The sequence below is a fragment of the Pseudophryne corroboree genome, chromosome 3 (genome assembly GCF_028390025.1).
Source record: "Pseudophryne corroboree isolate aPseCor3 chromosome 3, aPseCor3.hap2, whole genome shotgun sequence".
NCBI lineage: Eukaryota > Metazoa > Chordata > Amphibia > Anura > Myobatrachidae > Pseudophryne > Pseudophryne corroboree.
The window spans coordinates 116293890-116312175 of record NC_086446.1 but is presented as its reverse complement, the minus strand read 5'-3'; the positions used below and the strand labels follow the sequence as shown (position 1 = coordinate 116312175).

At 41.1% G+C, this 18286-nt stretch overlaps 66 non-coding genes and 15 pseudogenes across 66 annotated transcripts; all 81 read left to right on the top strand.

The window, feature by feature from the left end:
• Positions 1-44: 44 nt before the first annotated feature.
• LOC134888205 (5S ribosomal RNA) lies at positions 45-162 on the top strand (annotated as a pseudogene).
• Positions 163-269: 107 nt separating this feature from the next.
• Positions 270-388, top strand: LOC135065225 (5S ribosomal RNA). The gene has a single exon (XR_010251511.1). It is a non-coding gene; the product is annotated as a 5S ribosomal RNA (ribosomal RNA).
• Positions 389-495: 107 nt separating this feature from the next.
• On the top strand, positions 496-614 carry LOC134898656 (5S ribosomal RNA). The gene has a single exon (XR_010172348.1). It is a non-coding gene; the product is annotated as a 5S ribosomal RNA (ribosomal RNA).
• A 107-nt stretch (positions 615-721) lies between these two features.
• LOC135063090 (5S ribosomal RNA) lies at positions 722-840 on the top strand. Its single transcript, XR_010249429.1, has one exon. It is a non-coding gene; the product is annotated as a 5S ribosomal RNA (ribosomal RNA).
• A 107-nt stretch (positions 841-947) lies between these two features.
• Positions 948-1066, top strand: LOC135064509 (5S ribosomal RNA). Its single transcript, XR_010250819.1, has one exon. It is a non-coding gene; the product is annotated as a 5S ribosomal RNA (ribosomal RNA).
• A 107-nt stretch (positions 1067-1173) lies between these two features.
• On the top strand, positions 1174-1292 carry LOC134898654 (5S ribosomal RNA). The gene has a single exon (XR_010172346.1). It is a non-coding gene; the product is annotated as a 5S ribosomal RNA (ribosomal RNA).
• A 107-nt stretch (positions 1293-1399) lies between these two features.
• LOC135068478 (5S ribosomal RNA) lies at positions 1400-1518 on the top strand. The gene has a single exon (XR_010254678.1). It is a non-coding gene; the product is annotated as a 5S ribosomal RNA (ribosomal RNA).
• Positions 1519-1625: 107 nt separating this feature from the next.
• Positions 1626-1744, top strand: LOC134893573 (5S ribosomal RNA; annotated as a pseudogene).
• Positions 1745-1851: 107 nt separating this feature from the next.
• Positions 1852-1970, top strand: LOC135062402 (5S ribosomal RNA). Its single transcript, XR_010248752.1, has one exon. It is a non-coding gene; the product is annotated as a 5S ribosomal RNA (ribosomal RNA).
• Positions 1971-2077: 107 nt separating this feature from the next.
• On the top strand, positions 2078-2196 carry LOC135065516 (5S ribosomal RNA). The gene has a single exon (XR_010251796.1). It is a non-coding gene; the product is annotated as a 5S ribosomal RNA (ribosomal RNA).
• A 107-nt stretch (positions 2197-2303) lies between these two features.
• Positions 2304-2422, top strand: LOC135070430 (5S ribosomal RNA). Its single transcript, XR_010256596.1, has one exon. It is a non-coding gene; the product is annotated as a 5S ribosomal RNA (ribosomal RNA).
• Positions 2423-2529: 107 nt separating this feature from the next.
• LOC135068209 (5S ribosomal RNA) lies at positions 2530-2648 on the top strand. The gene has a single exon (XR_010254414.1). It is a non-coding gene; the product is annotated as a 5S ribosomal RNA (ribosomal RNA).
• A 107-nt stretch (positions 2649-2755) lies between these two features.
• On the top strand, positions 2756-2874 carry LOC134898653 (5S ribosomal RNA). Its single transcript, XR_010172345.1, has one exon. It is a non-coding gene; the product is annotated as a 5S ribosomal RNA (ribosomal RNA).
• A 107-nt stretch (positions 2875-2981) lies between these two features.
• LOC135060056 (5S ribosomal RNA) lies at positions 2982-3100 on the top strand. The gene has a single exon (XR_010246447.1). It is a non-coding gene; the product is annotated as a 5S ribosomal RNA (ribosomal RNA).
• A 107-nt stretch (positions 3101-3207) lies between these two features.
• Positions 3208-3326, top strand: LOC134884566 (5S ribosomal RNA). The gene has a single exon (XR_010168710.1). It is a non-coding gene; the product is annotated as a 5S ribosomal RNA (ribosomal RNA).
• Positions 3327-3433: 107 nt separating this feature from the next.
• LOC134885265 (5S ribosomal RNA) lies at positions 3434-3552 on the top strand. The gene has a single exon (XR_010169382.1). It is a non-coding gene; the product is annotated as a 5S ribosomal RNA (ribosomal RNA).
• A 107-nt stretch (positions 3553-3659) lies between these two features.
• Positions 3660-3778, top strand: LOC134891896 (5S ribosomal RNA; annotated as a pseudogene).
• A 107-nt stretch (positions 3779-3885) lies between these two features.
• LOC134902069 (5S ribosomal RNA) lies at positions 3886-4004 on the top strand. The gene has a single exon (XR_010175545.1). It is a non-coding gene; the product is annotated as a 5S ribosomal RNA (ribosomal RNA).
• A 107-nt stretch (positions 4005-4111) lies between these two features.
• LOC135060509 (5S ribosomal RNA) lies at positions 4112-4230 on the top strand. The gene has a single exon (XR_010246902.1). It is a non-coding gene; the product is annotated as a 5S ribosomal RNA (ribosomal RNA).
• A 107-nt stretch (positions 4231-4337) lies between these two features.
• Positions 4338-4456, top strand: LOC135060855 (5S ribosomal RNA). Its single transcript, XR_010247249.1, has one exon. It is a non-coding gene; the product is annotated as a 5S ribosomal RNA (ribosomal RNA).
• A 107-nt stretch (positions 4457-4563) lies between these two features.
• On the top strand, positions 4564-4682 carry LOC135068787 (5S ribosomal RNA). The gene has a single exon (XR_010254979.1). It is a non-coding gene; the product is annotated as a 5S ribosomal RNA (ribosomal RNA).
• Positions 4683-4789: 107 nt separating this feature from the next.
• LOC134888204 (5S ribosomal RNA) lies at positions 4790-4907 on the top strand (annotated as a pseudogene).
• A 107-nt stretch (positions 4908-5014) lies between these two features.
• LOC135065223 (5S ribosomal RNA) lies at positions 5015-5133 on the top strand. Its single transcript, XR_010251509.1, has one exon. It is a non-coding gene; the product is annotated as a 5S ribosomal RNA (ribosomal RNA).
• Positions 5134-5240: 107 nt separating this feature from the next.
• Positions 5241-5359, top strand: LOC135065936 (5S ribosomal RNA). Its single transcript, XR_010252201.1, has one exon. It is a non-coding gene; the product is annotated as a 5S ribosomal RNA (ribosomal RNA).
• A 107-nt stretch (positions 5360-5466) lies between these two features.
• Positions 5467-5585, top strand: LOC135063089 (5S ribosomal RNA). Its single transcript, XR_010249428.1, has one exon. It is a non-coding gene; the product is annotated as a 5S ribosomal RNA (ribosomal RNA).
• A 107-nt stretch (positions 5586-5692) lies between these two features.
• LOC135064508 (5S ribosomal RNA) lies at positions 5693-5811 on the top strand. The gene has a single exon (XR_010250818.1). It is a non-coding gene; the product is annotated as a 5S ribosomal RNA (ribosomal RNA).
• A 107-nt stretch (positions 5812-5918) lies between these two features.
• On the top strand, positions 5919-6037 carry LOC134898652 (5S ribosomal RNA). The gene has a single exon (XR_010172344.1). It is a non-coding gene; the product is annotated as a 5S ribosomal RNA (ribosomal RNA).
• A 107-nt stretch (positions 6038-6144) lies between these two features.
• LOC135060055 (5S ribosomal RNA) lies at positions 6145-6263 on the top strand. The gene has a single exon (XR_010246446.1). It is a non-coding gene; the product is annotated as a 5S ribosomal RNA (ribosomal RNA).
• A 107-nt stretch (positions 6264-6370) lies between these two features.
• Positions 6371-6489, top strand: LOC134884565 (5S ribosomal RNA). The gene has a single exon (XR_010168709.1). It is a non-coding gene; the product is annotated as a 5S ribosomal RNA (ribosomal RNA).
• A 107-nt stretch (positions 6490-6596) lies between these two features.
• LOC135065591 (5S ribosomal RNA) lies at positions 6597-6715 on the top strand. Its single transcript, XR_010251869.1, has one exon. It is a non-coding gene; the product is annotated as a 5S ribosomal RNA (ribosomal RNA).
• A 107-nt stretch (positions 6716-6822) lies between these two features.
• On the top strand, positions 6823-6941 carry LOC134891895 (5S ribosomal RNA; annotated as a pseudogene).
• A 107-nt stretch (positions 6942-7048) lies between these two features.
• LOC134902068 (5S ribosomal RNA) lies at positions 7049-7167 on the top strand. The gene has a single exon (XR_010175544.1). It is a non-coding gene; the product is annotated as a 5S ribosomal RNA (ribosomal RNA).
• A 107-nt stretch (positions 7168-7274) lies between these two features.
• On the top strand, positions 7275-7393 carry LOC135065360 (5S ribosomal RNA). The gene has a single exon (XR_010251642.1). It is a non-coding gene; the product is annotated as a 5S ribosomal RNA (ribosomal RNA).
• Positions 7394-7500: 107 nt separating this feature from the next.
• On the top strand, positions 7501-7619 carry LOC134891893 (5S ribosomal RNA; annotated as a pseudogene).
• Positions 7620-7726: 107 nt separating this feature from the next.
• Positions 7727-7845, top strand: LOC134900820 (5S ribosomal RNA). Its single transcript, XR_010174324.1, has one exon. It is a non-coding gene; the product is annotated as a 5S ribosomal RNA (ribosomal RNA).
• Positions 7846-7952: 107 nt separating this feature from the next.
• LOC134898651 (5S ribosomal RNA) lies at positions 7953-8071 on the top strand. Its single transcript, XR_010172343.1, has one exon. It is a non-coding gene; the product is annotated as a 5S ribosomal RNA (ribosomal RNA).
• Positions 8072-8178: 107 nt separating this feature from the next.
• LOC135060053 (5S ribosomal RNA) lies at positions 8179-8297 on the top strand. Its single transcript, XR_010246445.1, has one exon. It is a non-coding gene; the product is annotated as a 5S ribosomal RNA (ribosomal RNA).
• Positions 8298-8404: 107 nt separating this feature from the next.
• Positions 8405-8523, top strand: LOC134884564 (5S ribosomal RNA). Its single transcript, XR_010168708.1, has one exon. It is a non-coding gene; the product is annotated as a 5S ribosomal RNA (ribosomal RNA).
• Positions 8524-8630: 107 nt separating this feature from the next.
• On the top strand, positions 8631-8749 carry LOC135065590 (5S ribosomal RNA). The gene has a single exon (XR_010251868.1). It is a non-coding gene; the product is annotated as a 5S ribosomal RNA (ribosomal RNA).
• A 107-nt stretch (positions 8750-8856) lies between these two features.
• LOC134891892 (5S ribosomal RNA) lies at positions 8857-8975 on the top strand (annotated as a pseudogene).
• Positions 8976-9082: 107 nt separating this feature from the next.
• LOC134902067 (5S ribosomal RNA) lies at positions 9083-9201 on the top strand. The gene has a single exon (XR_010175543.1). It is a non-coding gene; the product is annotated as a 5S ribosomal RNA (ribosomal RNA).
• Positions 9202-9308: 107 nt separating this feature from the next.
• On the top strand, positions 9309-9427 carry LOC134886326 (5S ribosomal RNA). The gene has a single exon (XR_010170413.1). It is a non-coding gene; the product is annotated as a 5S ribosomal RNA (ribosomal RNA).
• A 107-nt stretch (positions 9428-9534) lies between these two features.
• On the top strand, positions 9535-9653 carry LOC134891891 (5S ribosomal RNA; annotated as a pseudogene).
• A 107-nt stretch (positions 9654-9760) lies between these two features.
• LOC134898650 (5S ribosomal RNA) lies at positions 9761-9879 on the top strand. The gene has a single exon (XR_010172342.1). It is a non-coding gene; the product is annotated as a 5S ribosomal RNA (ribosomal RNA).
• Positions 9880-9986: 107 nt separating this feature from the next.
• On the top strand, positions 9987-10105 carry LOC135060051 (5S ribosomal RNA). Its single transcript, XR_010246443.1, has one exon. It is a non-coding gene; the product is annotated as a 5S ribosomal RNA (ribosomal RNA).
• Positions 10106-10212: 107 nt separating this feature from the next.
• LOC134884562 (5S ribosomal RNA) lies at positions 10213-10331 on the top strand. The gene has a single exon (XR_010168706.1). It is a non-coding gene; the product is annotated as a 5S ribosomal RNA (ribosomal RNA).
• A 107-nt stretch (positions 10332-10438) lies between these two features.
• Positions 10439-10557, top strand: LOC135065589 (5S ribosomal RNA). Its single transcript, XR_010251867.1, has one exon. It is a non-coding gene; the product is annotated as a 5S ribosomal RNA (ribosomal RNA).
• A 107-nt stretch (positions 10558-10664) lies between these two features.
• LOC134893613 (5S ribosomal RNA) lies at positions 10665-10783 on the top strand (annotated as a pseudogene).
• Positions 10784-10890: 107 nt separating this feature from the next.
• On the top strand, positions 10891-11009 carry LOC134902066 (5S ribosomal RNA). Its single transcript, XR_010175542.1, has one exon. It is a non-coding gene; the product is annotated as a 5S ribosomal RNA (ribosomal RNA).
• Positions 11010-11116: 107 nt separating this feature from the next.
• Positions 11117-11235, top strand: LOC135060508 (5S ribosomal RNA). The gene has a single exon (XR_010246901.1). It is a non-coding gene; the product is annotated as a 5S ribosomal RNA (ribosomal RNA).
• Positions 11236-11342: 107 nt separating this feature from the next.
• LOC135060854 (5S ribosomal RNA) lies at positions 11343-11461 on the top strand. Its single transcript, XR_010247248.1, has one exon. It is a non-coding gene; the product is annotated as a 5S ribosomal RNA (ribosomal RNA).
• A 107-nt stretch (positions 11462-11568) lies between these two features.
• LOC134886375 (5S ribosomal RNA) lies at positions 11569-11687 on the top strand. The gene has a single exon (XR_010170459.1). It is a non-coding gene; the product is annotated as a 5S ribosomal RNA (ribosomal RNA).
• A 107-nt stretch (positions 11688-11794) lies between these two features.
• LOC134892593 (5S ribosomal RNA) lies at positions 11795-11912 on the top strand (annotated as a pseudogene).
• A 107-nt stretch (positions 11913-12019) lies between these two features.
• On the top strand, positions 12020-12138 carry LOC135065222 (5S ribosomal RNA). Its single transcript, XR_010251508.1, has one exon. It is a non-coding gene; the product is annotated as a 5S ribosomal RNA (ribosomal RNA).
• Positions 12139-12245: 107 nt separating this feature from the next.
• Positions 12246-12364, top strand: LOC134902065 (5S ribosomal RNA). Its single transcript, XR_010175541.1, has one exon. It is a non-coding gene; the product is annotated as a 5S ribosomal RNA (ribosomal RNA).
• Positions 12365-12471: 107 nt separating this feature from the next.
• On the top strand, positions 12472-12590 carry LOC135065359 (5S ribosomal RNA). The gene has a single exon (XR_010251641.1). It is a non-coding gene; the product is annotated as a 5S ribosomal RNA (ribosomal RNA).
• Positions 12591-12697: 107 nt separating this feature from the next.
• LOC134891890 (5S ribosomal RNA) lies at positions 12698-12816 on the top strand (annotated as a pseudogene).
• Positions 12817-12923: 107 nt separating this feature from the next.
• Positions 12924-13042, top strand: LOC134900704 (5S ribosomal RNA). The gene has a single exon (XR_010174212.1). It is a non-coding gene; the product is annotated as a 5S ribosomal RNA (ribosomal RNA).
• Positions 13043-13149: 107 nt separating this feature from the next.
• Positions 13150-13268, top strand: LOC134898648 (5S ribosomal RNA). Its single transcript, XR_010172340.1, has one exon. It is a non-coding gene; the product is annotated as a 5S ribosomal RNA (ribosomal RNA).
• A 107-nt stretch (positions 13269-13375) lies between these two features.
• On the top strand, positions 13376-13494 carry LOC135060050 (5S ribosomal RNA). Its single transcript, XR_010246442.1, has one exon. It is a non-coding gene; the product is annotated as a 5S ribosomal RNA (ribosomal RNA).
• Positions 13495-13601: 107 nt separating this feature from the next.
• Positions 13602-13720, top strand: LOC134884561 (5S ribosomal RNA). The gene has a single exon (XR_010168705.1). It is a non-coding gene; the product is annotated as a 5S ribosomal RNA (ribosomal RNA).
• Positions 13721-13827: 107 nt separating this feature from the next.
• On the top strand, positions 13828-13946 carry LOC135065588 (5S ribosomal RNA). The gene has a single exon (XR_010251866.1). It is a non-coding gene; the product is annotated as a 5S ribosomal RNA (ribosomal RNA).
• A 107-nt stretch (positions 13947-14053) lies between these two features.
• Positions 14054-14172, top strand: LOC134891889 (5S ribosomal RNA; annotated as a pseudogene).
• Positions 14173-14279: 107 nt separating this feature from the next.
• On the top strand, positions 14280-14398 carry LOC134902064 (5S ribosomal RNA). The gene has a single exon (XR_010175540.1). It is a non-coding gene; the product is annotated as a 5S ribosomal RNA (ribosomal RNA).
• A 107-nt stretch (positions 14399-14505) lies between these two features.
• Positions 14506-14624, top strand: LOC134886325 (5S ribosomal RNA). Its single transcript, XR_010170412.1, has one exon. It is a non-coding gene; the product is annotated as a 5S ribosomal RNA (ribosomal RNA).
• Positions 14625-14731: 107 nt separating this feature from the next.
• On the top strand, positions 14732-14850 carry LOC134891888 (5S ribosomal RNA; annotated as a pseudogene).
• Positions 14851-14957: 107 nt separating this feature from the next.
• On the top strand, positions 14958-15076 carry LOC134898647 (5S ribosomal RNA). Its single transcript, XR_010172339.1, has one exon. It is a non-coding gene; the product is annotated as a 5S ribosomal RNA (ribosomal RNA).
• Positions 15077-15183: 107 nt separating this feature from the next.
• LOC135060049 (5S ribosomal RNA) lies at positions 15184-15302 on the top strand. The gene has a single exon (XR_010246441.1). It is a non-coding gene; the product is annotated as a 5S ribosomal RNA (ribosomal RNA).
• Positions 15303-15409: 107 nt separating this feature from the next.
• On the top strand, positions 15410-15528 carry LOC134884560 (5S ribosomal RNA). The gene has a single exon (XR_010168704.1). It is a non-coding gene; the product is annotated as a 5S ribosomal RNA (ribosomal RNA).
• A 107-nt stretch (positions 15529-15635) lies between these two features.
• Positions 15636-15754, top strand: LOC135065587 (5S ribosomal RNA). Its single transcript, XR_010251865.1, has one exon. It is a non-coding gene; the product is annotated as a 5S ribosomal RNA (ribosomal RNA).
• Positions 15755-15861: 107 nt separating this feature from the next.
• On the top strand, positions 15862-15980 carry LOC134893612 (5S ribosomal RNA; annotated as a pseudogene).
• A 107-nt stretch (positions 15981-16087) lies between these two features.
• Positions 16088-16206, top strand: LOC134902062 (5S ribosomal RNA). The gene has a single exon (XR_010175538.1). It is a non-coding gene; the product is annotated as a 5S ribosomal RNA (ribosomal RNA).
• A 107-nt stretch (positions 16207-16313) lies between these two features.
• On the top strand, positions 16314-16432 carry LOC135060506 (5S ribosomal RNA). Its single transcript, XR_010246899.1, has one exon. It is a non-coding gene; the product is annotated as a 5S ribosomal RNA (ribosomal RNA).
• A 107-nt stretch (positions 16433-16539) lies between these two features.
• Positions 16540-16658, top strand: LOC135060853 (5S ribosomal RNA). Its single transcript, XR_010247247.1, has one exon. It is a non-coding gene; the product is annotated as a 5S ribosomal RNA (ribosomal RNA).
• Positions 16659-16765: 107 nt separating this feature from the next.
• On the top strand, positions 16766-16884 carry LOC134886374 (5S ribosomal RNA). The gene has a single exon (XR_010170458.1). It is a non-coding gene; the product is annotated as a 5S ribosomal RNA (ribosomal RNA).
• A 107-nt stretch (positions 16885-16991) lies between these two features.
• On the top strand, positions 16992-17109 carry LOC134892591 (5S ribosomal RNA; annotated as a pseudogene).
• Positions 17110-17216: 107 nt separating this feature from the next.
• LOC135065221 (5S ribosomal RNA) lies at positions 17217-17335 on the top strand. The gene has a single exon (XR_010251507.1). It is a non-coding gene; the product is annotated as a 5S ribosomal RNA (ribosomal RNA).
• A 107-nt stretch (positions 17336-17442) lies between these two features.
• On the top strand, positions 17443-17561 carry LOC134898645 (5S ribosomal RNA). Its single transcript, XR_010172338.1, has one exon. It is a non-coding gene; the product is annotated as a 5S ribosomal RNA (ribosomal RNA).
• A 107-nt stretch (positions 17562-17668) lies between these two features.
• On the top strand, positions 17669-17787 carry LOC135063088 (5S ribosomal RNA). Its single transcript, XR_010249427.1, has one exon. It is a non-coding gene; the product is annotated as a 5S ribosomal RNA (ribosomal RNA).
• Positions 17788-17894: 107 nt separating this feature from the next.
• LOC135064507 (5S ribosomal RNA) lies at positions 17895-18013 on the top strand. The gene has a single exon (XR_010250817.1). It is a non-coding gene; the product is annotated as a 5S ribosomal RNA (ribosomal RNA).
• Positions 18014-18120: 107 nt separating this feature from the next.
• On the top strand, positions 18121-18239 carry LOC134898644 (5S ribosomal RNA). Its single transcript, XR_010172337.1, has one exon. It is a non-coding gene; the product is annotated as a 5S ribosomal RNA (ribosomal RNA).
• Positions 18240-18286: the final 47 nt, after the last annotated feature.

The window sequence follows — 18286 nt, the reverse complement described above, 5'->3', positions numbered from 1 at the left end:
CAGTAGTTAGAAGTAGAAAAGTTCTAACAGAAACCACAAAGCTCATCTACAGCCACACCACACTGGATACGCCCAATCTCATCTGATCTTGGAAGCTAAGCAGTGTTGGGCCTGGTTAGTACTTGGATGGGAGACCACCTGGGAATACAAGGTGCTTAGATATTTTTATACTGCCAACACCGTTCTGTTGATGCATTCCATTTTCAAACGTATTCATTTATGAACCAGTAGTTAGAAGTAGAAAATTTCTAACAGAAACCACAAAGCTCATCTACAGCCACACCACACTGGATACGCCCAATCTCATCTGATCTTGGAAGCTAAGCAGTGTTGGGCATGGTTAGTACTTGGATGGGAGACCACCTGGGAATACAAGGTGCTGTAGATATTTTTATACTGCAAACACCGTTCTGTTGATGCATTCCATTTTCAAACGTATTCATTTATGAACCAGTAGTTAGAAGTAGAAAAGTTCTAACAGAAACCACAAAGCTCATCTACAGCCACACCACACTGGATACGCCCAATCTCATCTGATCTTGGAAGCTAAGCAGTGTTGGGCCTGGTTAGTACTTGGATGGGAGACCACCTGGGAATACAAGGTGCTGTAGATATTTTTATACTACCAACACCGTTCTGTTGATGCATTCCATTTTCAAACGTATTCATTTATGAAACAGTAGTTAGAAGTAGAAAAGTTCTAACAGAAACCATAAAGCTCATCTACAGCCACACCACACTAGATACGCCCAATCTCATCTGATCTTGGAAGCTAAGCAGTGTTGGGCCTGGTTAGTACTTGGATGGGAGACCACCTGGGAATACAAGGTGCTGTAGATATTTTTATACTACCAACACCGTTCTGTTGATGCATTCCATTTTAAAATGTATTCATTTATGAACCAGTAGTTAGAAGTAGAAAAGTACTAACAGAAACCATAAAGCTCTTCTACAGCCACACCACACTGGATATGCCCAATCTCATCTGATCTTGGAAGCTAAGCAGTGTTGGGCCTGGTTAGTACTTGGATGGGAGACCACCTGGGAATACAAGGTGCTGTAGATATTTTTATACTGCCAACACCATTCTGTTGATGCATTCCATTTTAAAATGTATTCATTTATGAACCAGTAGTTAGAAGTAGAAAAGTTCTAACAGAAACCAGAAAGTTCATCTACAGCCACACCACACTGGATACGCCCAATCTCATCTGATCTTGGAAGCTAAGCAGTGTTGGGCCTGGTTAGTACTTGGATGGGAGACCACCTGGGAATACAAGGTGCTGTAGATATTTTTATACTACCAACACCGTTCTGTTGATGCATTCCATTTTCAAACGTATTCATTTATGAACCAGTAGTTAGAAGTAGAAAAGTTCTAACAGAAACCATAAAGCTCATCTAGAGCCAAGCCACACTGGATACGCCCAATCTCATCTGATCTTGGAAGCTAAGCAGTGTTGGGCCTGGTTAGTACTTGGATGGGAGACCACCTGGGAATACAAGGTGCTGTAGATATTTTTATACTACCAACACCGTTCTGTTGATGCATTCCTTTTTCAAACGTATTCATTTATGAACCAGTAGTTAGAAGTAGAAACGTTCTAACAGAAACCACAAAGCTCATCTACAGCCACACCACCCTGGATACGCCCAATCTCATCTGATCTTGGAAGCTAAGCAGTGTTGGTGCTGGTTAGTACTTGGATGGGAGACCACCTGGGAATACAAGGTGCTGTAGCTATTTTTATACTGCCAACACCGTTCTGTTGATGCATTCCATTTTCAAACGTATTCATTTATGAACCAGTAGTTAGAAGTAGAAAAGTTCTAACAGAAACCGCAAAGCTCATCTACAGCCACACCACACTGGATACGCCCAATCTCATCTGATCTTGGAAGCTAAGCAGTGTTGGGCCTGGCTAGTACTTGGATGGGAGACCACCTGGGAATACAAGGTGCTGTAGCTATTTTTATACTGCCAACACCGTTCTGTTGATGCATTCCATTTTAAAACGTATTAATTTATGAACCAGTAGTTAGAAGTAGAAAAGTTCTAACAGAAACCACTAAGCTCATCTACAGCCACACCACACTGGATACGCCCAATCTCATCTGATCTTGGAAGCTAAGCAGTTTTGGGCCTGGTTAGTACTTGGATGGGAGACCACCTGGGAATACAAGGTGCTGTAGATATTTTTATACTGCCAACACAGGTCTGTTGATGCATTCCATTTTCAAACGTTTTCATTTATGAACCAGTAGTTAGAAGTAGAAAAGTTCTAACAGAAACCACAAAGCTCATCTACAGCCACACCACACTGGGTACGCCCAATCTCATCTGATCTTGGAAGCTAAGCAGTGTTGGGCCTGGTTAGTACTTGGATGGGAGACCACCTGGGAATACAATGTGCTGTAGATATTTTTATACTGCCAACACCGTTCTGTTGATGCATTCCATTTTCAAATGTATTCATTTATGAACCAGTAGCTAGAAGTAGAAAAGTTCAAACAGAAACCACAAAGCTCATCTACAGCCACACCACACTGGATACGCCCAATCTCATCTGATCTTGGAAGCTAAGCAGTGTTGGGCCTGGTTAGTACTTGGATGGGAGAACACCTGGGAATACAAGGTGCTGTAGATATTTTTATACTGCCAACACCGTTCTGTTGATGCATTCCATTTTCAAACGTATTCATTTATGAACCAGTAGTTAGAAGTAGAAAAGTTCTAACAGAAACCACAAAGCTCATCTACAGCCACACCACACTGGATACGCCCAATCTCATCTGATCTTGGAAGCTAAGCAGTGTTGGGCCTGGTTAGTACTTGGATGGGAGACCACCTGGGAATACAAGGTGCTGTAGATATTTTTATACTGCCAACACCGTTCTGTTGATGCATTCCATTTTCAAACATATTCATTTATGAACCAGTAGTTAGAAGTAGAAAAGTTCTAACAGAAACCAGAAAGTTCATCTACAGCAACACCACACTGGATACGCCCAATCTCATCTGATCTTGGAAGCTAAGCAGTGTTGGGCCTGGTTAGTACTTGGATGGGAGACCACCTGGGAATACAAGGTGCTGTAGATATTTTTATACTGCCAACACAGTTCTGTTGATGCATTCCATTTTCAAACGTATTCATTTATGAACCAGTAGTTAGAAGTAGAAAAGTTCTAACAGAATCCACAAAGCTCATCTACAGCCACACCACACTGGATACGCCCAATCTCATCTGATCTTGGAAGCTAAGCAGTGTTGGGCCTGGTTAGTACTTAGATGGGAGACAACCTGGGAATACAAGGTGCTGTAGATATTTTTATACTACCAACACCGTTCTGTTGATGCATTCCATTTTCAAACGTATTCATTTATGAAACAGTAGTTAGAAGTAGAAAAGTTCTAACAGAAACCATAAAGCTCATCTACAGCCCCACTACACTGGATACGCCCAATCTCATCTGATCTTGGAAGCGAAGCAGTGTTGGGCCTGGTTAGTACTTGGATGGGAGACCACCTGGGAATACAAGGTGCTGTAGATATTTTTATACTACCAACATCGTTCTGTTGATGCATTCCATTTTCAAACGTATTCATTTATGAACCAGTAGTTAGAAGTAGAAAAGTACTAACAGAAACCATAAAGCTCTTCTACAGCCACACCACACTGGATATGCCCAATCTCATCTCATCTTGGAAGCTAAGCAGTGTTGGGCCTGATTAGTACTTGGATGGGAGACCACCTGGGAATACAAGGTGCTGTAGATAATTTTATACTGCCAACACCGTTCTGTTGATGCATTCCATTTTAAAACGTATTCATTTATGAACCAGTAGTTAGAAGTAGAAAAGTTATAACAGAAACCACAAAGTTCATCTACAGCCACACCACACTGGATACGCCCAATCTCATCTGATCTTGGAAGCTAAACAGTGTTGGGCCTGGTTAGTACTTGGATGGGAGACCACCTGGGAATACAAGGTGCTGTAGATAATTTTATACTGCCAACACCGTTCTGTTGATGCATTCCATTTTCAAACGTATTCATTTATGAACAAGTAGTTAGAAGTAGAAAAGTTCTAACAGAAACCAGAAAATTCATCTACAGCCACACCACACTGGATACGCCTAATCTCATCTGATCTTGGAAGCTAAGCAGTGTTGGGCCTGGTTAGTACTTGGATGGGAGACCACCTGGGAATACAAGGTGCTGTAGATATTTTTATACTACCAACACCGTTCTGTTGATGCATTCCATTTTCAAACGTATTCATTTATGAACCAGTAGTTAGAAGTAGAAAAGTTCTAACAGAAAACATAAATCTCATCTACAGCCAAGCCACACTGGATACGCCCAATCTCATCTGATCTTGGAAGCTAAGCAGAGTTGGGCCTGGTTAGTACTTGGATGGGAGACCACCTGGGAATACTAGGTGCTGTAGATATTTTTATACTACCAACACCGTTCTGTTGATGCATTCCATTTTCAAACGTATTCATTTATGAACCAGTAGTTAGAAGTAGAAAAGTTCTAACAGAAACCACAAAGCTCATCTACAGCCACACCACACTGGATACGCCCAATCTCATCTGATCTTGGAAGCTAAGCAGTGTTGGGCTTGGTTAGTGCTTGGATGGGAGACCACCTGGGAATACAAGGTGCTGTAGATATTTTTATACCGCCAACACCGTTCTGTTGATGCATTCCATTTTCAAATGTATTCATTTATGAACCAGTAGTTAGAAGTAGAAAAGTTCTAACAGAAACCACAAAGCTCATCTACAGCCACACCACACTGGATACGCCCAATCTCATCTGATCTTGGAAGCTAAGCAGTGTTGGGCCTGGTTAGTACTTGGATGGGAGACCACCTGGGAATACAAGGTGCTTAGATATTTTTATACTGCCAACACCGTTCTGTTGATGCATTCCATTTTCAAACGTATTCATTTATGAACCAGTAGTTAGAAGTAGAAAATTTCTAACAGAAACCACAAAGCTCATCTACAGCCACACCACACTGGATACGCCCAATCTCATCTGATCTTGGAAGCTAAGCAGTGTTGGGCATGGTTAGTACTTGGATGGGAGACCACCTGGGAATACAAGGTGCTGTAGATATTTTTATACTGCAAACACCGTTCTGTTGATGCATTCCATTTTCAAACGTATTCATTTATGAACCAGTAGTTAGAAGTAGAAAAGTTCTAACAGAAACCACAAAGCTCATCTACAGCCACACCACACTGGATACGCCCAATCTCATCTGATCTTGGAAGCTAAGCAGTGTTGAGCCTGGTTAGTACTTGGATGGGAGACCACCTGGGAATACAAGGTGCTGTAGATATTTTTATACTACCAACACCGTTCTGTTGATGCATTCCATTTTCAAACGTATTCATTTATGAAACAGTAGTTAGAAGTAGAAAAGTTCTAACAGAAACCATAAAGCTCATCTACAGCCACACCACACTAGATACGCCCAATCTCATCTGATCTTGGAAGCTAAGCAGTGTTGGGCCTGGTTAGTACTTGGATGGGAGACCACCTGGGAATACAAGGTGCTGTAGATATTTTTATACTACCAACACCGTTCTGTTGATGCATTCCATTTTAAAATGTATTCATTTATGAACCAGTAGTTAGAAGTAGAAAAGTACTAACAGAAACCATAAAGCTCTTCTACAGCCACACCACACTGGATATGCCCAATCTCATCTGATCTTGGAAGCTAAGCAGTGTTGGGCCTGGTTAGTACTTGGATGGGAGACCACCTGGGAATACAAGGTGCTGTAGATATTTTTATACTGCCAACACCATTCTGTTGATGCATTCCATTTTCAAATGTATTCATTTATGAACCAGTAGTTAGAAGTAGAAAAGTTCTAACAGAAACCAGAAAGTTCATCTACAGCCACACCACACTGGATACGCCCAATCTCATCTGATCTTGGAAGCTAAGCAGTGTTGGGCCTGGTTAGTACTTGGATGGGAGACCACCTGGGAATACAAGGTGCTGTAGATATTTTTATACTACCAACACCGTTCTGTTGATGCATTCCATTTTCAAACGTATTCATTTATGAACCAGTAGTTAGAAGTAGAAAAGTTCTAACAGAAACCAGAAAGTTCATCTACAGCAACACCACACTGGATACGCCCAATCTCATCTGATCTTGGAAGCTAAGCAGTGTTGGGCCTGGTTAGTACTTGGATGGGAGACCACCTGGGAATACAAGGTGCTGTAGATATTTTTATACTGCCAACACAGTTCTGTTGATGCATTCCATTTTCAAACGTATTCATTTATGAACCAGTAGTTAGAAGTAGAAAAGTTCTAACAGAATCCACAAAGCTCATCTACAGCCACACCACACTGGATACGCCCAATCTCATCTGATCTTGGAAGCTAAGCAGTGTTGGGCCTGGTTAGTACTTAGATGGGAGACAACCTGGGAATACAAGGTGCTGTAGATATTTTTATACTACCAACACCGTTCTGTTGATGCATTCCATTTTCAAACGTATTTATTTATGAAACAGTAGTTAGAAGTAGAAAAGTTCTAACAGAAACCATAAAGCTCATCTACAGCCACACTACACTGGATACGCCCAATCTCATCTGATCTTGGAAGCGAAGCAGTGTTGGGCCTGGTTAGTACTTGGATGGGAGACCACCTGGGAATACAAGGTGCTGTAGATATTTTTATACTACCAACATCGTTCTGTTGATGCATTCCATTTTCAAACGTATTCATTTATGAACCAGTAGTTAGAAGTAGAAAAGTACTAACAGAAACCATAAAGCTCTTCTACAGCCACACCACACTGGATATGCCCAATCTCATCTCATCTTGGAAGCTAAGCAGTGTTGGGCCTGATTAGTACTTGGATGGGAGACCACCTGGGAATACAAGGTGCTGTAGATAATTTTATACTGCCAACACCGTTCTGTTGATGCATTCCATTTTAAAACGTATTCATTTATGAACCAGTAGTTAGAAGTAGAAAAGTTATAACAGAAACCACAAAGTTCATCTACAGCCACACCACACTGGATACGCCCAATCTCATCTGATCTTGGAAGCTAAACAGTGTTGGGCCTGGTTAGTACTTGGATGGGAGACCACCTGGGAATACAAGGTGCTGTAGATAATTTTATACTGCCAACACCGTTCTGTTGATGCATTCCATTTTCAAACGTATTCATTTATGAACAAGTAGTTAGAAGTAGAAAAGTTCTAACAGAAACCAGAAAATTCATCTACAGCCACACCACACTGGATACGCCTAATCTCATCTGATCTTGGAAGCGAAGCAGTGTTGGGCCTGGTTAGTACTTGGATGGGAGACCACCTGGGAATACAAGGTGCTGTAGATATTTTTATACTACCAACATCGTTCTGTTGATGCATTCCATTTTCAAACGTATTCATTTATGAACCAGTAGTTAGAAGTAGAAAAGTACTAACAGAAACCATAAAGCTCTTCTACAGCCACACCACACTGGATATGCCCAATCTCATCTCATCTTGGAAGCTAAGCAGTGTTGGGCCTGATTAGTACTTGGATGGGAGACCACCTGGGAATACAAGGTGCTGTAGATAATTTTATACTGCCAACACCGTTCTGTTGATGCATTCCATTTTAAAACGTATTCATTTATGAACCAGTAGTTAGAAGTAGAAAAGTTATAACAGAAACCACAAAGTTCATCTACAGCCATACCACACTGGATACGCCCAATCTCATCTGATCTTGGAAGCTAAGCAGTGTTGGGCCTGGTTAGTACTTGGATGGGAGACCACCTGGGAATACAAGGTGCTGTAGATATTTTTATACTGCCAACACCATTCTGTTGATGCATTCCATTTTAAAATGTATTCATTTATGAACCAGTAGTTAGAAGTAGAAAAGTTCTAACAGAAACCAGAAAGTTCATCTACAGCCACACCACACTGGATACGCCCAATCTCATCTGATCTTGGAAGCTAAGCAGTGTTGGGCCTGGTTAGTACTTGGATGGGAGACCACCTGGGAATACAAGGTGCTGTAGATATTTTTATACTACCAACACCGTTCTGTTGATGCATTCCATTTTCAAACGTATTCATTTATGAACCAGTAGTTAGAAGTAGAAAAGTTCTAACAGAAACCAGAAAGTTCATCTACAGCAACACCACACTGGATACGCCCAATCTCATCTGATCTTGGAAGCTAAGCAGTGTTGGGCCTGGTTAGTACTTGGATGGGAGACCACCTGGGAATACAAGGTGCTGTAGATATTTTTATACTGCCAACACAGTTCTGTTGATGCATTCCATTTTCAAACGCATTCATTTATGAACCAGTAGTTAGAAGTAGAAAAGTTCTAACAGAATCCACAAAGCTCATCTACAGCCACACCACACTGGATACGCCCAATCTCATCTGATCTTGGAAGCTAAGCAGTGTTGGGCCTGGTTAGTACTTAGATGGGAGACAACCTGGGAATACAAGGTGCTGTAGATATTTTTATACTACCAACACCGTTCTGTTGATGCATTCCATTTTCAAACGTATTCATTTATGAAACAGTAGTTAGAAGTAGAAAAGTTCTAACAGAAACCATAAAGCTCATCTACAGCCACACTACACTGGATACGCCCAATCTCATCTGATCTTGGAAGCGAAGCAGTGTTGGGCCTGGTTAGTACTTGGATGGGAGACCACCTGGGAATACAAGGTGCTGTAGATATTTTTATACTACCAACATCGTTCTGTTGATGCATTCCATTTTCAAACGTATTCATTTATGAACCAGTAGTTAGAAGTAGAAAAGTACTAACAGAAACCATAAAGCTCTTCTACAGCCACACCACACTGGATATGCCCAATCTCATCTCATCTTGGAAGCTAAGCAGTGTTGGGCCTGATTAGTACTTGGATGGGAGACCACCTGGGAATACAAGGTGCTGTAGATAATTTTATACTGCCAACACCGTTCTGTTGATGCATTCCATTTTAAAACGTATTCATTTATGAACCAGTAGTTAGAAGTAGAAAAGTTATAACAGAAACCACAAAGTTCATCTACAGCCACACCACACTGGATACGCCCAATCTCATCTGATCTTGGAAGCTAAACAGTGTTGGGCCTGGTTAGTACTTGGATGGGAGACCACCTGGGAATACAAGGTGCTGTAGATAATTTTATACTGCCAACACCGTTCTGTTGATGCATTCCATTTTCAAACGTATTCATTTATGAACAAGTAGTTAGAAGTAGAAAAGTTCTAACAGAAACCAGAAAATTCATGTACAGCCACACCACACTGGATACGCCTAATCTCATCTGATCTTGGAAGCGAAGCAGTGTTGGGCCTGGTTAGTACTTGGATGGGAGACCACCTGGGAATACAAGGTGCTGTAGATATTTTTATACTACCAACATCGTTCTGTTGATGCATTCCATTTTCAAACGTATTCATTTATGAACCAGTAGTTAGAAGTAGAAAAGTACTAACAGAAACCATAAAGCTCTTCTACAGCCACACCACACTGGATATGCCCAATCTCATCTCATCTTGGAAGCTAAGCAGTGTTGGGCCTGATTAGTACTTGGATGGGAGACCACCTGGGAATACAAGGTGCTGTAGATAATTTTATACTGCCAACACCGTTCTGTTGATGCATTCCATTTTAAAACGTATTCATTTATGAACCAGTAGTTAGAAGTAGAAAAGTTATAACAGAAACCAGAAAGTTCATCTACAGCCACACCACACTGGATACGCCCAATCTCATCTGATCTTGGAAGCTAAGCAGTGTTGGGCCTGGTTAGTACTTGGATGGGAGACCACCTGGGAATACAAGGTGCTGTAGATATTTTTATACTACCAACACCGTTCTGTTGATGCATTCCATTTTCAAACGTATTCATTTATGAACCAGTAGTTAGAAGTAGAAAAGTTCTAACAGAAACCAGAAAGTTCATCTACAGCAACACCACACTGGATACGCCCAATCTCATCTGATCTTGGAAGCTAAGCAGTGTTGGGCCTGGTTAGTACTTGGATGGGAGACCACCTGGGAATACAAGGTGCTGTAGATATTTTTATACTGCCAACACAGTTCTGTTGATGCATTCCATTTTCAAACGTATTCATTTATGAACCAGTAGTTAGAAGTAGAAAAGTTCTAACAGAATCCACAAAGCTCATCTACAGCCACACCACACTGGATACGCCCAATCTCATCTGATCTTGGAAGCTAAGCAGTGTTGGGCCTGGTTAGTACTTAGATGGGAGACAACCTGGGAATACAAGGTGCTGTAGATATTTTTATACTACCAACACCGTTCTGTTGATGCATTCCATTTTCAAACGTATTCATTTATGAAACAGTAGTTAGAAGTAGAAAAGTTCTAACAGAAACCATAAAGCTCATCTACAGCCACACTACACTGGATACGCCCAATCTCATCTGATCTTGGAAGCGAAGCAGTGTTGGGCCTGGTTAGTACTTGGATGGGAGACCACCTGGGAATACAAGGTGCTGTAGATATTTTTATACTACCAACATCGTTCTGTTGATGCATTCCATTTTCAAACGTATTCATTTATGAACCAGTAGTTAGAAGTAGAAAAGTACTAACAGAAACCATAAAGCTCTTCTACAGCCACACCATACTGGATATGCCCAATCTCATCTCATCTTGGAAGCTAAGCAGTGTTGGGCCTGATTAGTACTTGGATGGGAGACCACCTGGGAATACAAGGTGCTGTAGATAATTTTATACTGCCAACACCGTTCTGTTGATGCATTCCATTTTAAAACGTATTCATTTATGAACCAGTAGTTAGAAGTAGAAAAGTTATAACAGAAACCACAAAGTTCATCTACAGCCACACCACACTGGATACGCCCAATCTCATCTGATCTTGGAAGCTAAACAGTGTTGGGCCTGGTTAGTACTTGGATGGGAGACCACCTGGGAATACAAGGTGCTGTAGATAATTTTATACTGCCAACACCGTTCTGTTGATGCATTCCATTTTCAAACGTATTCATTTATGAACAAGTAGTTAGAAGTAGAAAAGTTCTAACAGAAACCAGAAAATTCATCTACAGCCACACCACACTGGATACGCCTAATCTCATCTGATCTTGGAAGCTAAGCAGTGTTGGGCCTGGTTAGTACTTGGATGGGAGACCACCTGGGAATACAAGGTGCTGTAGATATTTTTATACTACCAACACCGTTCTGTTGATGCATTCCATTTTCAAACGTATTCATTTATGAACCAGTAGTTAGAAGTAGAAAAGTTCTAACAGAAAACATAAAGCTCATCTACAGCCAAGCCACACTGGATACGCCCAATCTCATCTGATCTTGGAAGCTAAGCAGAGTTGGGCCTGGTTAGTACTTGGATGGGAGACCACCTGGGAATACTAGGTGCTGTAGATATTTTTATACTACCAACACCGTTCTGTTGATGCATTCCATTTTCAAACGTATTCATTTATGAACCAGTAGTTAGAAGTAGAAAAGTTCTAACAGAAACCACAAAGCTCATCTACAGCCACACCACACTGGATACGCCCAATCTCATCTGATCTTGGAAGCTAAGCAGTGTTGGGCCTGGTTAGTGCTTGGATGGGAGACCACCTGGGTATACAAGGTGCTGTAGATATTTTTATACCGCCAACACCGTTCTGTTGATGCATTCCATTTTCAAATGTATTCATTTATGAACCAGTAGTTAGAAGTAGAAAAGTTCTAACAGAAACGACAAAGCTCATCTACAGCCACACCACACTGGATACGCCCAATCTTATCTGATCTTGGAAGCTAAGCAGTGTTGGGCCTGGTTAGTACTTGGATGGGAGACCACCTGGGAATACAAGGTGCTTAGATATTTTTATACTGCCAACACCGTTCTGTTGATGCATTCCATTTTCAAACGTATTCATTTATGAACCAGTAGTTAGAAGTAGAAAATTTCTAACAGAAACCACAAAGCTCATCTACAGCCACACCACACTGGATACGCCCAATCTCATCTGATCTTGGAAGCTAAGCAGTGTTGGGCATGGTTAGTACTTGGATGGGAGACCACCTGGGAATACAAGGTGCTGTAGATATTTTTATACTGCAAACACCGTTCTGTTGATGCATTCCATTTTCAAACGTATTCATTTATGAACCAGTAGTTAGAAGTAGAAAAGTTATAACAGAAACCACAAAGTTCATCTACAGCCACACCACACTGGATACGCCCAATCTCATCTGATCTTGGAAGCTAAACAGTGTTGGGCCTGGTTAGTACTTGGATGGGAGACCACCTGGGAATACAAGGTGCTGTAGATAATTTTATACTGCCAACACCGTTCTGTTGATGCATTCCATTTTCAAACGTATTCATTTATGAACAAGTAGTTAGAAGTAGAAAAGTTCTAACAGAAACCAGAAAATTCATCTACAGCCACACCACACTGGATACGCCTAATCTCATCTGATCTTGGAAGCGAAGCAGTGTTGGGCCTGGTTAGTACTTGGATGGGAGACCACCTGGGAATACAAGGTGCTGTAGATATTTTTATACTACCAACATCGTTCTGTTGATGCATTCCATTTTCAAACGTATTCATTTATGAACCAGTAGTTAGAAGTAGAAAAGTACTAACAGAAACCATAAAGCTCTTCTACAGCCACACCACACTGGATATGCCCAATCTCATCTCATCTTGGAAGCTAAGCAGTGTTGGGCCTGATTAGTACTTGGATGGGAGACCACCTGGGAATACAAGGTGCTGTAGATAATTTTATACTGCCAACACCGTTCTGTTGATGCATTCCATTTTAAAACGTATTCATTTATGAACCAGTAGTTAGAAGTAGAAAAGTTATAACAGAAACCACAAAGTTCATCTACAGCCATACCACACTGGATACGCCCAATCTCATCTGATCTTGGAAGCTAAGCAGTGTTGGGCCTGGTTAGTACTTGGATGGGAGACCACCTGGGAATACAAGGTGCTGTAGATATTTTTATACTGCCAACACCATTCTGTTGATGCATTCCATTTTAAAATGTATTCATTTATGAACCAGTAGTTAGAAGTAGAAAAGTTCTAACAGAAACCAGAAAGTTCATCTACAGCCACACCACACTGGATACGCCCAATCTCATCTGATCTTGGAAGCTAAGCAGTGTTGGGCCTGGTTAGTACTTGGATGGGAGACCACCTGGGAATACAAGGTGCTGTAGATATTTTTATACTACCAACACCGTTCTGTTGATGCATTCCATTTTCAAACGTATTCATTTATGAACCAGTAGTTAGAAGTAGAAAAGTTCTAACAGAAACCAGAAAGTTCATCTACAGCAACACCACACTGGATACGCCCAATCTCATCTGATCTTGGAAGCTAAGCAGTGTTGGGCCTGGTTAGTACTTGGATGGGAGACCACCTGGGAATACAAGGTGCTGTAGATATTTTTATACTGCCAACACAGTTCTGTTGATGCATTCCATTTTCAAACGCATTCATTTATGAACCAGTAGTTAGAAGTAGAAAAGTTCTAACAGAATCCACAAAGCTCATCTACAGCCACACCACACTGGATACGCCCAATCTCATCTGATCTTGGAAGCTAAGCAGTGTTGGGCCTGGTTAGTACTTAGATGGGAGACAACCTGGGAATACAAGGTGCTGTAGATATTTTTATACTACCAACACCGTTCTGTTGATGCATTCCATTTTCAAACGTATTCATTTATGAAACAGTAGTTAGAAGTAGAAAAGTTCTAACAGAAACCATAAAGCTCATCTACAGCCACACTACACTGGATACGCCCAATCTCATCTGATCTTGGAAGCGAAGCAGTGTTGGGCCTGGTTAGTACTTGGATGGGAGACCACCTGGGAATACAAGGTGCTGTAGATATTTTTATACTACCAACATCGTTCTGTTGATGCATTCCATTTTCAAACGTATTCATTTATGAACCAGTAGTTAGAAGTAGAAAAGTACTAACAGAAACCATAAAGCTCTTCTACAGCCACACCACACTGGATATGCCCAATCTCATCTCATCTTGGAAGCTAAGCAGTGTTGGGCCTGATTAGTACTTGGATGGGAGACCACCTGGGAATACAAGGTGCTGTAGATAATTTTATACTGCCAACACCGTTCTGTTGATGCATTCCATTTTAAAACGTATTCATTTATGAACCAGTAGTTAGAAGTAGAAAAGTTATAACAGAAACCACAAAGTTCATCTACAGCCACACCACACTGGATACGCCCAATCTCATCTGATCTTGGAAGCTAAACAGTGTTGGGCCTGGTTAGTACTTGGATGGGAGACCACCTGGGAATACAAGGTGCTGTAGATAATTTTATACTGCCAACACCGTTCTGTTGATGCATTCCATTTTCAAACGTATTCATTTATGAACAAGTAGTTAGAAGTAGAAAAGTTCTAACAGAAACCAGAAAATTCATGTACAGCCACACCACACTGGATACGCCTAATCTCATCTGATCTTGGAAGCGAAGCAGTGTTGGGCCTGGTTAGTACTTGGATGGGAGACCACCTGGGAATACAAGGTGCTGTAGATATTTTTATACTACCAACATCGTTCTGTTGATGCATTCCATTTTCAAACGTATTCATTTATGAACCAGTAGTTAGAAGTAGAAAAGTACTAACAGAAACCATAAAGCTCTTCTACAGCCACACCACACTGGATATGCCCAATCTCATCTCATCTTGGAAGCTAAGCAGTGTTGGGCCTGATTAGTACTTGGATGGGAGACCACCTGGGAATACAAGGTGCTGTAGATAATTTTATACTGCCAACACCGTTCTGTTGATGCATTCCATTTTAAAACGTATTCATTTATGAACCAGTAGTTAGAAGTAGAAAAGTTATAACAGAAACCAGAAAGTTCATCTACAGCCACACCACACTGGATACGCCCAATCTCATCTGATCTTGGAAGCTAAGCAGTGTTGGGCCTGGTTAGTACTTGGATGGGAGACCACCTGGGAATACAAGGTGCTGTAGATATTTTTATACTACCAACACCGTTCTGTTGATGCATTCCATTTTCAAACGTATTCATTTATGAACCAGTAGTTAGAAGTAGAAAAGTTCTAACAGAAACCAGAAAGTTCATCTACAGCAACACCACACTGGATACGCCCAATCTCATCTGATCTTGGAAGCTAAGCAGTGTTGGGCCTGGTTAGTACTTGGATGGGAGACCACCTGGGAATACAAGGTGCTGTAGATATTTTTATACTGCCAACACAGTTCTGTTGATGCATTCCATTTTCAAACGTATTCATTTATGAACCAGTAGTTAGAAGTAGAAAAGTTCTAACAGAATCCACAAAGCTCATCTACAGCCACACCACACTGGATACGCCCAATCTCATCTGATCTTGGAAGCTAAGCAGTGTTGGGCCTGGTTAGTACTTAGATGGGAGACAACCTGGGAATACAAGGTGCTGTAGATATTTTTATACTACCAACACCGTTCTGTTGATGCATTCCATTTTCAAACGTATTCATTTATGAAACAGTAGTTAGAAGTAGAAAAGTTCTAACAGAAACCATAAAGCTCATCTACAGCCACACTACACTGGATACGCCCAATCTCATCTGATCTTGGAAGCGAAGCAGTGTTGGGCCTGGTTAGTACTTGGATGGGAGACCACCTGGGAATACAAGGTGCTGTAGATATTTTTATACTACCAACATCGTTCTGTTGATGCATTCCATTTTCAAACGTATTCATTTATGAACCAGTAGTTAGAAGTAGAAAAGTACTAACAGAAACCATAAAGCTCTTCTACAGCCACACCATACTGGATATGCCCAATCTCATCTCATCTTGGAAGCTAAGCAGTGTTGGGCCTGATTAGTACTTGGATGGGAGACCACCTGGGAATACAAGGTGCTGTAGATAATTTTATACTGCCAACACCGTTCTGTTGATGCATTCCATTTTAAAACGTATTCATTTATGAACCAGTAGTTAGAAGTAGAAAAGTTATAACAGAAACCACAAAGTTCATCTACAGCCACACCACACTGGATACGCCCAATCTCATCTGATCTTGGAAGCTAAACAGTGTTGGGCCTGGTTAGTACTTGGATGGGAGACCACCTGGGAATACAAGGTGCTGTAGATAATTTTATACTGCCAACACCGTTCTGTTGATGCATTCCATTTTCAAACGTATTCATTTATGAACAAGTAGTTAGAAGTAGAAAAGTTCTAACAGAAACCAGAAAATTCATCTACAGCCACACCACACTGGATACGCCTAATCTCATCTGATCTTGGAAGCTAAGCAGTGTTGGGCCTGGTTAGTACTTGGATGGGAGACCACCTGGGAATACAAGGTGCTGTAGATATTTTTATACTACCAACACCGTTCTGTTGATGCATTCCATTTTCAAACGTATTCATTTATGAACCAGTAGTTAGAAGTAGAAAAGTTCTAACAGAAAACATAAAGCTCATCTACAGCCAAGCCACACTGGATACGCCCAATCTCATCTGATCTTGGAAGCTAAGCAGAGTTGGGCCTGGTTAGTACTTGGATGGGAGACCACCTGGGAATACTAGGTGCTGTAGATATTTTTATACTACCAACACCGTTCTGTTGATGCATTCCATTTTCAAACGTATTCATTTATGAACCAGTAGTTAGAAGTAGAAAAGTTCTAACAGAAACCACAAAGCTCATCTACAGCCACACCACACTGGATACGCCCAATCTCATCTGATCTTGGAAGCTAAGCAGTGTTGGGCCTGGTTAGTGCTTGGATGGGAGACCACCTGGGTATACAAGGTGCTGTAGATATTTTTATACCGCCAACACCGTTCTGTTGATGCATTCCATTTTCAAATGTATTCATTTATGAACCAGTAGTTAGAAGTAGAAAAGTTCTAACAGAAACGACAAAGCTCATCTACAGCCACACCACACTGGATACGCCCAATCTTATCTGATCTTGGAAGCTAAGCAGTGTTGGGCCTGGTTAGTACTTGGATGGGAGACCACCTGGGAATACAAGGTGCTTAGATATTTTTATACTGCCAACACCGTTCTGTTGATGCATTCCATTTTCAAACGTATTCATTTATGAACCAGTAGTTAGAAGTAGAAAATTTCTAACAGAAACCACAAAGCTCATCTACAGCCACACCACACTGGATACGCCCAATCTCATCTGATCTTGGAAGCTAAGCAGTGTTGGGCATGGTTAGTACTTGGATGGGAGACCACCTGGGAATACAAGGTGCTGTAGATATTTTTATACTGCAAACACCGTTCTGTTGATGCATTCCATTTTCAAACGTATTCATTTATGAACCAGTAGTTAGAAGTAGAAAAGTTCTAACAGAAACCACAAAGCTCATCTACAGCCACACCACACTGGATACGCCCAATCTCATCTGATCTTGGAAGCTAAGCAGTGTTGGGCCTGGTTAGTACTTGGATGGGAGACCACCTGGGAATACAAGGTGCTGTAGATATTTTTATACTACCAACACCGTTCTGTTGATGCATTCCATTTTCAAACGTATTCATTTATGAAACAGTAGTTAGAAGTAGAAAAGTTCTAACAGAAACCATAAAGCTCATCTACAGCCACACCACACTAGATACGCCCAATCTCATCTGATCTTGGAAGCTAAGCAGTGTTGGGCCTGGTTAGTACTTGGATGGGAGACCACCTGGGAATACAAGGTGCTGTAGATATTTTTATACTACCAACACCGTTCTGTTGATGCATTCCATTTTAAAATGTATTCATTTATGAACCAGTAGTTAGAAGTAGAAAAGTACTAACAGAAACCATAAAGCTCTTCTACAGCCACACCACACTGGATATGCCCAATCTCATCTGATCTTGGAAGCTAAGCAGTGTTGGGCCTGGTTAGTACTTGGATGGGAGACCACCTGGGAATACAAGGTGCTGTAGATATTTTTATACTGCCAACACCATTCTATTGATGCATTCCATTTTAAAATGTATTCATTTATGAACCAGTAGTTAGAAGTAGAAAAGTTCTAACAGAAACCAGAAAGTTCATCTACAGCCACACCACACTGGATACGCCCAATCTCATCTGATCTTGGAAGCTAAGCAGTGTTGGGCCTGGTTAGTACTTGGATGGGAGACCACCTGGGAATACAAGGTGCTGTAGATATTTTTATACTACCAACACCGTTCTGTTGATGCATTCCATTTTCAAAC